The sequence below is a fragment of the Lactuca sativa genome, chromosome 7 (genome assembly GCF_002870075.4).
Source record: "Lactuca sativa cultivar Salinas chromosome 7, Lsat_Salinas_v11, whole genome shotgun sequence".
Lineage (NCBI taxonomy): Eukaryota > Viridiplantae > Streptophyta > Magnoliopsida > Asterales > Asteraceae > Lactuca > Lactuca sativa.
In genome coordinates, this window is record NC_056629.2 from 204607830 (window position 1) to 204620460 (window position 12631).

General features: G+C 35.5%; 2 long non-coding RNA genes across 6 annotated transcripts; both read right to left on the reverse strand.

Moving 5' to 3' along the window:
- Nucleotides 1–7503: 7503 nt before the first annotated feature.
- On the reverse strand, nt 7504–9212 carry LOC122194936 (uncharacterized). 2 transcript variants are annotated; one of them, XR_006184754.2, is made up of 3 exons: nt 9124–9212; nt 8185–8656; nt 7504–8065 (listed from the first exon to the last, which is right to left on the reverse strand). It is a non-coding gene; the product is annotated as an uncharacterized LOC122194936 (long non-coding RNA). The 2 variants fall into 2 exon arrangements; XR_006184753.1 differs by having other exon boundaries at nt 8061–8656.
- A 563-nt stretch (nt 9213–9775) lies between these two features.
- Nucleotides 9776–11556, reverse strand: LOC111884771 (uncharacterized). 4 transcript variants are annotated; one of them, XR_002847885.3, is made up of 3 exons: nt 11124–11556; nt 10911–11045; nt 9776–10834 (listed from the first exon to the last, which is right to left on the reverse strand). It is a non-coding gene; the product is annotated as an uncharacterized LOC111884771 (long non-coding RNA). The 4 variants fall into 4 exon arrangements; XR_006184755.2 differs by having other exon boundaries at nt 9776–10635; nt 10741–11045; XR_002847887.3 differs by having other exon boundaries at nt 9776–10004; nt 10111–11045.
- Nucleotides 11557–12631: the final 1075 nt, after the last annotated feature.

Below are 12631 nucleotides of genomic sequence, written 5' to 3' on the forward strand. Positions count from 1 at the left end.
ACTGTCTGCCGCCTCATGGTGGTTGTTTGTGTAATTATTACGTGTTTATTTTGGGCTAGTGGGTGTGTATCATTGTAACATGTAACCGGAATAATAATGGAAAAACTTGAATCACCACCATGAGGTGGTGGCTGCCGCCTCCTGCCGCCACCGACCGCCATGTCGGGTGGCGGTGTGCTTTGCATTGTGGTATTGGTTCGTTGGGATGCTTGAAACCCTAATGGGCTTAATGAAACTCTAATGGGCTTAATGGAGCCTAATAAAAGCCCTAATTTACCTAATAAAATCTTAATTTGCCCAATAAGGCCCAAAGTGACCTAAAAGCCCAACCAATTGATTAATGGGCCAAGATTGGGTAGGAAACCTTAATTAGGGTTTGGAAAACCCTAATGGCATAAAACCCTAATTTTGAGAATTTATCGGGACACACACGAGACTATTTAATAACTTGAAATATTAAATAATAATCATTGGTAAAATTAACCTAAAAGCAATATTGGACTTAATGGATTAAGTCCTTAGTAGATTAAGTCTTTAATGGGTTAAGTAGGAACACTTAACCCTAATCATCATTTCATGTGAAAAACCCTAATTTTGGGATTTTGGGCTTGGACTTATAGGGACCCATATTTGGGCCAATGGAATGGAATTAAGTATTAAGCCCAATTACATCATAAGACTTATTTAGTAAAGTGAGGGACTTAATGGATAAAGTCCTTAATGGGTTAAGTGAGAAACACTTAACCCTAATTGTCATTTTATGTGAAACCCTAATTTCGCTTGGGTTTTGTGTTGGGCCTTTCCTTTGGGCTTTGGTAATTGGATTATTAATGGGCCATCCAAATCATATGGACTATAATATGTTGATGGGCTTAGGGTAAGGCCCATATGAGGGTGTGGGGCCAATTTGGAAAATTGGGCCATATGTTGGGCTTTGGCCCATTACTTGACTATTGAGCCTTTAGTGTGTGAGTTGGACTTTGGGCTTGGAACCCAATTATTAATTGGTGTTGTTTGATGTTGACAGTTCGGGAATCTGTCAACCAGCAGCTGGAGTTTTATCGGCGGGACTTCAGTAGTGCTAGGTGAGTTATCCTCACTATATCAACAGGGTCTAAGGCACCAAGACCGACCCTTATGGATTGTATTCAGATTATCGTATGTTATGCTTACTGATTTACATCCTGGTAGTTAGGATGGTGATATGCTATGCTTAGTGATCTGGTTAGGTCGGTATTCCTGGTATATAAGATGATGTTATGTTAGTGACCGGTTAGGTCAGTATCCTGTTTACAGGATGTTGCTATGGTTAGAGATCTGTTAGGTTGGTTTGACTGTTATATGCATGATATTGTTTGTATGTTAATCCTGTGCACATGATTGTTTGTTTGGGGGTTGGGTTGAGGCGGTCTTGCTTCATGTTGTAGGCCAACATACCTAGGGCGGTCCGGATAGGCTGTAGGCCCTGAGGAGGCGGTCCAGTCAGGCCGAAGGCCCGGTGAGCGGTCCGGATAGGTTGTAGGCCCTGAGGAGGCGGTCCAGTCATGCCGAAGGCTCGGGAGCGGTCCAGATAGGCTGTAGGCTTTGAGGAGGTGGTTCATTCATGCTGAAGGCTCATTATACATGTTGTTCTGTATTTGTTATATGATATGGTTATATTTGTATGGCGTTGATATTTTGGGGAAACTCATTAAGCTTCGGGCTTACAGTTGTTGATTTTATTTAAGGTATTTCTAATGATTGCGGGAAGGCGAAGGCGTGATCGTGCACCTCCTCATATTTTCATGTTTGATTCTAGGGATACTCTGATGCTTAAACTATTTTGAAAATAAATCTTAATAACTTAATGATTTTTAAATGTTTTAAAAAGTTTTAAATTGGCTTGAAATTTACGGGTGTTTCAAACATGTGAGGGATGAGTGTTAAGTGGTAGTTAGGTTAAACAACATAATAGGAACACGAACACTAGAGGAATGTTAACTAAGTACATCTCACCATCATACCCACAACAATGCATAAGAAGAACGTAGAGAGTTTGAGTGGTCAGGAAGCAATAGAGGAGTACTTAGACCACCAATTTATTCCTAGAAATTAGCAACAAATGTATTTTCTTTTTTATAATAAAATTATTTTTTATGTTTATAAATGATTTGTTAATAATAATATCCATTAATTTCATGGTAATTTTCATAAAGTCACAATATTTTGGTTATTAGGTAATTTTTGGAAAAGTCCCAAAATTTTGAACAAACTAACGAAAAAAGACAGAATACTGGCAAAATTTGCGAAACCGGACGAAAAGGACTTTTTCGAAGTTTTAACCGATATTTGGTGTTTTTCTATAAACAAAATTTAGTTTGTGATTTTTTCATAAACTAGACTAAAATTTTACGATTTTTCTGGAGATTTAAATATATATATATATATATATATATATATATATATATATATATATATATATATATATATATATATATATATATATATATATATATATATATAAAAGTCAGGATAGCCAAATATATAAAATTAGTCCATAAACTTTCATACATACAAAAACAATTATATTTTTCAAATGAGAGCTATTGCGACGTTTTTTATATTTTTAATTATTTCATTTCACTTGCTTGCTTTTCTTTTACAAACATAAGGTGCTTATATAGGAAAAAAATAAAGTAATACTTAACATTGACTTTTATTTTTGACAAAACTGCATAAATGGTCCCTATAGTTAGCTGAAAATTGTTATTTTGGTCCAAAAAAGTTTGGACTAGCATCAGAGGTGTAAACTTTTTATTTTGTTGCGAGTTTTGTTCAGTTTGCTTTAAACTTTTTTATAATGAAGATTGTTCCCTTTGCATTTTCTCTTTTCTAATTTTTTTATTATAGAAATTAAAAAAAGGAAAATACTCTCTCTCTCTCTCTCTCTCTCTCTCCTTCTCTCTCTCTCTCTCTCTCACACACACACACACACACACAAAAGCATCTGCTTCATCAGATTTTCAAAAAACCCATCCCCTTCACCACCACCACCATCGATGATGGAGGCTTTCGGCGAAGAGGCTTCCACCTCCAAAACCCCAAAAACATGCAGCTTGCAACCCTTAAGATCCAAGACTCACCATCTTCTCGCCTTCATCGGAGTTTAGGCGAACAACACCATCTTCAAGTCATATTCTCAGGCGACCATCTTCCTCAGAAAACCCTTCGATTCCGATGATGATCTGGATGGGTGTTACAGATCCATAAGGAGGGAGGCACGAGCCAATTTCAAGATGAACAAAACATAAAAACGATGAAACTGAGGAAGATGACAGTGCCATTTTTCGACAAAATTACGATTGCAGGTAAGGAACGACTGTAATCGATCCTCTTGATCGATCGAATAGGAAAACAATCCTCTCACGATGGAGAATCGGACTTACACTGGTCGCAAGGGGTGACGAGACTAGTTGGAGAGGGTCGGCGGAAACATCAGCTATTGGCGGCGGTGTCCCACAACAACGGCTACCTACTATGGTGGTCAGAAGTTCCTTCAGCCTCGTTTTTGGTTGGATTCTGGTCGAAATCAGTGGAGAAATCAAATAGGAATGGTATTTGGTGGTGATTTTCAGTCGAGAGGAGGGGGTATAAAGTGGTGGTCGGACTTTCATCAACAGTGGCGAAATAAGAAGGTGAAGACGGTGGCGGTGGGTGGAGATGGCAGCTCCGCTGATTTCGTCTTCCTGTTTCGACGGGTTTGACCAGAGGGAAGGAGGAGGGTAAGGGTTGTGGTTGGTGGGTTGATCGGCGATGGTAAGAGGGTAAATGGGTGGTGGCAGCGGTGATGTTCCGGCGGTCCCTGGTGATTTTCCGGTGGCACAACTCTATGACCGGAGGAAGGCGATAGACGGTGGTGAGAGTGTTGGGGTGGAGGTTTATCACAAGACAATAGGGAGCAAGGCAGATCGGAGGAGGTGTCTGGGTGGAGAGAGAGAGAGAGAGAGAGAGATTTCATTTTTATTTTCTTTATAAAAAATTATAAAAATAAATAGAAAATGCAAATTTTCTTTTTTAGTTTTTCTTTTAATAAAAAAAAGTATTTAAATAAGAAAAAAACTGAAAAGAGAAAAAATAATAAGGGCAAAATAGTCATTATGAAAAAGTTTAAAGCAAACTGGACCAAACTCACAACAAAATGAAAAGTTTGGACCTGTAGTGCTAGTCCAAACTTTTTTGGACCAAAGTGACAATTTTCAGCTAACCACAGGGACCATTTCTGCAGTTTTGTCTTTATTTTTATCCGTTTTTCTTTGACTTTGTTGTGTTTGATTTCTAACATTCTCTTTAAACCTAACTAAACATACTTTGTTGTGTTTGATTTCTAACATTCTCTTCAAAGCCAACTAAACATGCCAAGCATCGTCACCATTTCTGAAATCTAACTATCTTCAAAGGCTTCTTGAAAATTTATACCGATTGTTCTCTAGTGCTACAATGCACCAATTCAACCATTCTATATTCACTTATTTTTGGGATGAAATGGAACTTTATGTTGATATGCTTACTTCAACTATGGGAAATGAGATTCTTCATGAGTAAAATAATAGATTTATTAGCAACATATATTATAATTGATCTTCATCTATAAGATATAATTCATTTAAACTATTCTTTAACCATATATAGCTTGACATGTGCATGTTGCGGTTACCATGTATTATGCTTCACATATTGAGAGAAACAGTTTGTTGCTTCTTTGAAAACCATGAAAATACCGTTGAACTAATATTAAATAGATATAAATACTTTTACTATAATTCTTATCTCCACCATAATCACTATTTGAATAGCCCAAGTAATATTTGCCTCTCGAGAGTAAGTGTATCACAAACCATGGTGCTTATTTGAAGACCAAACAAACATTGTTCAAAAAATATGAAATGCATATCCATAAGTACTTTTATCGTCATCCATATCTCCACCATAATCGCTATCTAAATAACTAATCAATTTTGTGTCTTAAGAGTAGTCACCATTTTCTTAAAATCATGAAACATACATTGATTGTTTCTAGTGAAGGTCATGTTATCACATACAAGCATACAATCATAATATCTCCATCTTGATTTCTTTTTGTATATAGTGCATGTTCATATGAAATTTTTACAAAGCCATCTTTCTAGAAGCGCTCGTCTGTTCTTGTTTTATAGGCTCTTAGAGCTTCTTCAATCTATATAGGCTTTATTTAATAGATAGATTTTATCTTCTTGGCATGTATGAACATAACCTTTAGGTTTCCAAATATAGGCTTCCTCTTCAAGATATCCAGTTAAGAATGCAGACTTTACAACCATCTAATAAATCTTGTACTGATTTTGTGTTGCAATTGCTGTCAGAAGCCATATGATGGTATCGACTATTGATATTAGAGAAAAAAACGTCATCATAATCAATTCTATGTCTTTGCTTGTAGCCTTTTTGAAACTAATCTCTTCTTGTACTTTTCCATTTTCCCTCCCTGATCGGTCTTTGTATTATATAATCATTTGACACCGATTGCTTTGTGTCCCTTTGGAAGAGTTATAAGTTCCCATGTATCATTCTTCGTGATCAAACTGATTTCTCCATCCACCGCCTTACTCCACTTGGTTTCATCTTTAGATTCTTTATTATGTGTCGAAATATTACTACACCTAATTTTACCTCCTATCTAACTAGCTATTCGACTAAAGGCATTGTATCTTTTTGCAAATAATATAGAACAAATACTTGAGTATCGAACACAGGGAACCAATTTAATTAACTAATTTATCTACTAAATATTAATCTAAGAAAAGCAAAAGTTAATTTGGTTTTTATCCAATTTTACAAGTTCAGACAAACTTATTCACTTAACTATCAAATTCAATCAATTACTAAAAACACTTATGTTTAGTTTGAATCCACTTCTCTTTTATGGTTAGCTGCTAATTATGGATAATTAGTGTTGGTTACCAATTATTATATTATTAATAATTTAAGTCCAAATTTACTAATGTTTAACTAATTCATGTAGAACTATGCATGATCAGACATAATTAAACACAAAATCAGTTATGAATTATGAATGTAGCTATGTAAGATTTATTAAACAAACATACTTATTGTTATAATTTATGTTCTCTAGCACAACTAAATTTAATTACTTCAATTATTTATCTAAGATTTCGTCGATCCTAGCTTTAGCAATTCAATGGTCACTAAATCACTAGGTGTCAAGTTCATTTAATTTAATAGTTACTAAGCTACACAGAATATGAATTCAATGTATCAAATATTAGCATGCTAGGTATTAACAATCAAACACAAGCATATAACTAACTAGTAAAATCCATAATTAATAAATTAATCCATGAGTTGAAGCTTCATCTGGCTAAACAGAAGCAGCTAGATTCAGATACTAATTGTTGAAATCAAACACACATATTCAATAAATAAGAACATAGTTGAATGTACCAAAATAAGTAAAGGTTATGGTCTTCAATCACTTGTTCTTTTAGCACTTGAATTCTCTGGCTTATTTTTCTCCAGAATTCTCTCCCTAAAACCTCCAAATCTCATTATACGAAGACCTCAATGCGCATATTTGTGTCTAAAATCCTAACAACTTCCTGATCCTAATTAATCACAATCCTTATGAACCTTCCCTTCTTAGCTTATAGAACACTGATTTTTGCATCCCTTCGAATCAATCCTCAAAAAGCTTTCTTAACCTCAAGGTATTTTTGTGAAGCTACCTAAGCATACATAATCTAGAAAAATTACAACTTTTGATACCACAATGGAGCTCTTGGAATTCTTCACTTCTTTGATATTTGATCTTTGATTTTTTGAATTCACCACCTCTATTGTTTGATTTTTGGTATCTTCTGCTTTTTGATTTTTCAGAATTTGATCTTTTGATATTCATACTTTGATAGCTCCAAAAATTCTTACAACTTTCACAATTTTTCTTTCTCTTTTTTTATTAATTCACTTTTTTCGCTCAATTCCTACATGCTTAAGCAAACGAGCTTAACTTCAACCTTTATTGGTTAGAGGGATTAGTCTAAGTGCAATGACTACTTAAGCTCTTTAGGATAGATTTCAGGTTTAGGCTGCAAAACATATTATGTCGTAAAAACTACAAGATTACCGTTTATATCTCATGGCTTTTCACTAGGACTTGGAAGCACAAAATACACTATAACATATGCTAGCTCAATTAGACATTTGAGCTCACATCGGATCATCTCACATAACACTAGCAACTTAAGTTTAAACTATTACTAGATATTTAATTTTTAGATTATGAAAATTTTAAATTTTGATATTTCCTAGCAATTTTACTTTTTCAACCCGTTACCCCACACTTATTACATACAATTCCCTCATTGTATGCATAAAATAATTTAAAAGCAAGAAAAAGGAGAACAAGGAACAGACTCCTCTAGGGTAGTAGTGGCGAGATCGATTCGGAAAGTGTGGATAACTTCAAACATATTGAATATGTGAATTGAACTTGGATATTCTGAGATATGTGAATGTGCCGATGAAATGTGAATTTGAGACTTAAATCTTCAACAAATGTAGTGTACAAAATCTTCAAAGCATAGTTAATCAATGTAGGAAAGCATACGTCATATTTTATGGCTGAGAGAAAAAGGAACATCCCAATAATGCAGATCACTACGTGGTATTGGAATCCACGATGTGTTATCGATTGAAATCGTATTTGATATCACGATAGGTTCTAAACTCACGACGTGGAGTTAAGGTCCACGCCGTGTAAACTGGATTTCACATAATGTATTTGCATAATAATTCTTCGATGCAAGTCAAGTGCAACTGAATATATAAATGCTTTTAGACCCATCCAAAACTCTATGATTTCTTTGACTCTTCCCTTATCTCTTTATTTTCTTATGAAATTTACCCCGCACTTATTAAAAATCCCGGGTCTCGAATCTTGACTCTAAAAGACACGACTTTACTCGAACGCTCCTATCTCTATTCTCTCATCATCCCGCTCACGATAGCTCACCAAATCCGCAATAAAGTAATACTGGAAAGAAGAAAACATCCATCCCATAGTTGGTTACAAGTTCAAAACAAACCAAATAAAAAAAAACAAACTTAAAAACCAAATAAAAACTAAAATAAAGGATAAAACTAATAATCAACCTCATCCCCTTGTGCTCCGCTCGTTCTGGATCCATCTCCACGTCTTGTCCTATACTCACTCCATGTCAGACAAAATGGATAGTGATCTCACAAATGTGGTGGTTGTGTAACGTTGAAGTGCTGGATCATACTCTCCATCTTCCCTCCAATCCAATTCATGATTAAGGTCATTTGCTCAAAATAACCAGCCATAGTATCCTCGCCAAAAGTAGTAGCTCCCATTGGTGCATTCTGATGCACTGGTTGTCCTCTCTCGCCACACCCACCCTTACATTGCTCTTTCCCCTTGGATGCGGCTGCTCTTCTTGTTGATCAACGGGTTGCTCAATATCTTCTGTGGATATAGTGAGGACATTGGTGCCTTCGACCTTGGTGCCTTCGACCCTGTTAGTATAGTGAGGACAACTCACCTCATAATGTCGGTCAGAACTGAAATATCAAACTCCCAAAACACGGTTCCAAACACCAACACCTACAACCAACAATGATCCACTTCCATAAATACCTAAATTACCAAAATACCCTCATAAGTCAAACTGGTCAACCCTTAGTCAAAGTCAAAGTCAACAATCAAGGTCAACAATCCATGTTTACCCAACTCATCAAGTGTAGCTTACAGACTCGTCGAGTTCCTTTAGAACTCAGAATGTCGCGAAAACCCTAGTCAACTCGCCAAGTTACCAAATAACTCGTTGAGTCCATGCAGCATCCAGAATATCGGGAAAACATTAACATTAAGACCTTCTACAAGATGCATGGAGCAATCCTAATCAATGGGGCTCCATTTTTATGGCTAACGACCCCTCCTAGGGTCTGAAAGGACAACACAAGACGTCCAAAACATGCCATGATCAAGATGAGACTTTTGGGACCAAAAAGGGACACAAAAACACCCATAAAAAATCTAGCAAACTAGCCATCAAGGTATGAACTTTATACCTTGAAACGATGGTAGCTGGTGCAAAACTTCCAGATCCAAGATGCTTCTTCCCTCCAAGATGAGCATGGTTCCTTCCTTCTTCTCTAAGCACAAAAACTCACACTTTAATACTTGAAATGGCTTCACAAGGTGGTTTTAGGGTTATAATAACAAAAAAGAGGGTGAAGGCTGTCAAGGTGAAAGGAAATGAGGCCATAAGGATGCTTAAATACCAGCCAAACCCTAAAGTTTAGGGTTTCCTCATTTAGCAAGTACACCCCGCATACATAGATGTACACCCAGCGTACATACTAATATGCATGGCGTACTCCTCCCTGCTGAAATTACGAAAATGCCACTAGGGCTCCAATACACAATTTCTTGGATTTAAGGACCAAAATGCAATATAATAAAATTAAAGGATTGAAATTTAAAGTACCTTAACATCAGGATGTTACATTTTTGGTTAATCGTCATCGTTTTTAAATATTAAATAATTTTAATAATAATTTTAAACATAATTAGGTTGAAAAAACATATCATTTATGATATACATACTTATGTTAGTTAATTTCTAAAGCCAAACTTTTGAGTGAAAGAAAAAATTTGTTGTCTAATTTATGTACATTAGTTTATAAAGTTAAAAAGTCAAATACAGAGACAACACTTGCCTTCATATTAAATTTGTAATTCCCAGGGTATATGGGAGATGTTAGGCCAGTAGGAGCCTCTTCAACTCCTTTTTTCTTTTGTTTCCAACCACATCAAATATCTAAGATTTAGTCTTCCCCTAAAATGGTATGTAATTGGAACCCTTTTCTTGTTTTTGTTTTCCAGGTACATTGAGTCCAAAATCCGTAGGAGTCACACGTAATTGATGCAAGCCCAGTCCCAGTTCATCCTTGTGTGTGGTCAGTTTTAACCCAAATCAGAAAACAACAGAACCAAACTTGTTAACATGATGAATTAAACCCATCGATATATACTAACCATAACTTGGCGGTTACCTTGAAACCTGTTGCAACCATTACCACCAATTATATCGCCAGAATTAGCCACGTCCCTTTGAGATATAGTGCATGTCTGTCATTGCCTTTATAGAGCTCCTTATCCACTTATTCTAATAACGCCCTTCTCAATTCCCCAAAATATCTTGCAAAACCAAAATACACGACCCCATAAGAGTAGTTAGGAGTGAAAAATTAAATATATTCTTAACAATTGAGTAAGAATTGTACACAACACCAAGAAAAATAGAAATTCATAAACGTTTATGTTTCTTGAATGGAACCTGATATGACAAAAAAGAAAAAAATTGAATCTGGAAATCATAGACGTTATTTTAATCAAACGGATGACACTGAATCGTAAGTGTAATTTGGGTTTTGAAATAATGAAAGTAACAATCGATACCAACCTAGTCAAGTAACAGCTCGGAAAAATTTATAAACAGAAAAAACTCATAAAGATCTTATGGAGAGGGAGTTGTGAACCGTTCACTGAAAAGTCTTAATCTTTTCAAAATGAATTATCTGAAATAGAGGATTAAATAATTGGGGAATATAAGAAGGGCGGATATGTAAACTTATAACAATAAAAATTGAAAAGGTTGAAATTGAAATACATATATACATCACCTCGACTCCAGACACAGAGCAACCGACTGAGTGGAGGAAGACAAACAACAAAATTGATAACAACATGTAAGGTCTGGTAGCAGCAGGAAACAAACTACGATGCAAGATTGAGGGTTTGTCAGTGAATCCTTTTCGGGAAATTGAGGGACAATGGTAGAAACTTGAGATACCGTCTCTGATGGAAGATTGAGAGTTTGGTAATGAATCCAGTTCGTCGGTTGAAGTAAGAGACATCGTCAGTGGAGGGGAATGTGGAAGCGGGCAACAGATTCATTGATTAAAAGCAAGAATGACTCATCTGTGACCTAAATTGAGAATTCATTAAAATTAAAAAACTAATGTAAGTGGTAATAAGTAAAAGGATTGAGGTAGAAAGTGATTACAGGTGGAAGTTTATACACCAGAAATCCGATGGTATTTCGACATCTTCTTCTCTGGTGGTGCCGATGGGGATGTTCAAACATGGATAAGAGGAAGTGGAGGGGGGGGGGGGGGGGGAGGGTGCGAAGTGGTAGAGGTGGTGCATGTGAGAAAATAGCCAATAAATAGGTTGATCGGTGGTTCAACTGAGAGATAATAGAAGGGGTGAGAAGTAAAGCAGGAAGAGAACAATCGAGGAAGACGAACATTTGTTGAGAGAGACGTTGGAAGAAACATCTGATACTTTTAGTGATCATCTCCAAAAGATAGAGGTAGATGAGAGAAAAAGAAGGTGGTGGAAGCAACTATACGTGATTGGGCGAGGGAGGCAGTGGAAGAGAGAGTGTGAGTGGAATTGTGAATTGGAACCAGAAAAAGTTAATAAAAAAATAAAAAGTAAATAAACCAATAGGAAAAAGTTACTGTTCCTAAGGGAACAAACTATATATATATATATATATATATATATATATATATATATATATATATATATATATATATATATATATATATATATATATATATAATTCCATCATATGTATCTCTACAACTTAACCCCATAAAATGATTGAAAATGATTAAAGCACTTCTCCAGTTAAACCCATATTTCTTCTTGAAAAATAAAGCTTGTTTGGGTTGAATGCTTTGAGTTCATGAACATAAATGAAGGAGTTAGGGTAGACCTAAAAATTATATAGTAGATGATAGATGGAAGTTGGATTCATTAACAAATCAAACCTAAAGAAAGCTGGTGGGTCTACAAATCAAATCTAAAAAGATAGAAAATTCTTTTTTTTTTTTTTGAGATACAAATCGAATTGACAAATCTTCAGGTTAGTCTCAAAACCTATGTCTGAACCATCAAACGAAACCAACATCACTAGCATTCTCTCTTTACCTACATCACTAGCACCGATCTGAATTCAAAACGAAGAATTTGTTGAATTTAGAGTTTTGTTTCTAGGGTTATTTTGTTCTTTTATTTTATGAATTTCTTGCTACTAAACAAAAAAGTATCTTTTTGCTAAACAAAAAGGATGATGGAGCCTATTGAATTTGAGGTTTTATTTATGTGGTTACTCTAAAATCTACAATGTTAGTTTAAATATCCCAAAGAGACAGATGTAGTAGCTTCTACAAAAAGAGTAGAGAGATAGAAAAAGCAACATTGTTTCGAGTGTAGCCGGAGGAGATGGTTTTCGGGGAGATTGGAGGTGTTTTAAGGGTGGTGGTATGAGGGTAGGAATAGATTTCTAGAAAACACAATTACAAAACCGGTCCCTATGGTTGTGAAAAATATATGCTTTTGGTCAAAAAATGTTTGATGGTGCATCATTGGTCCAATTTTGCACTACTAGAAAATAGCCTTTACGACATGCAATGCATGTCTTAAACGCTCACACGACATGCAAATGTGTGTCAAGGAAGGCCCTGTCATAATGAAAGACGACACGCTTTTGCGCATCTTCTA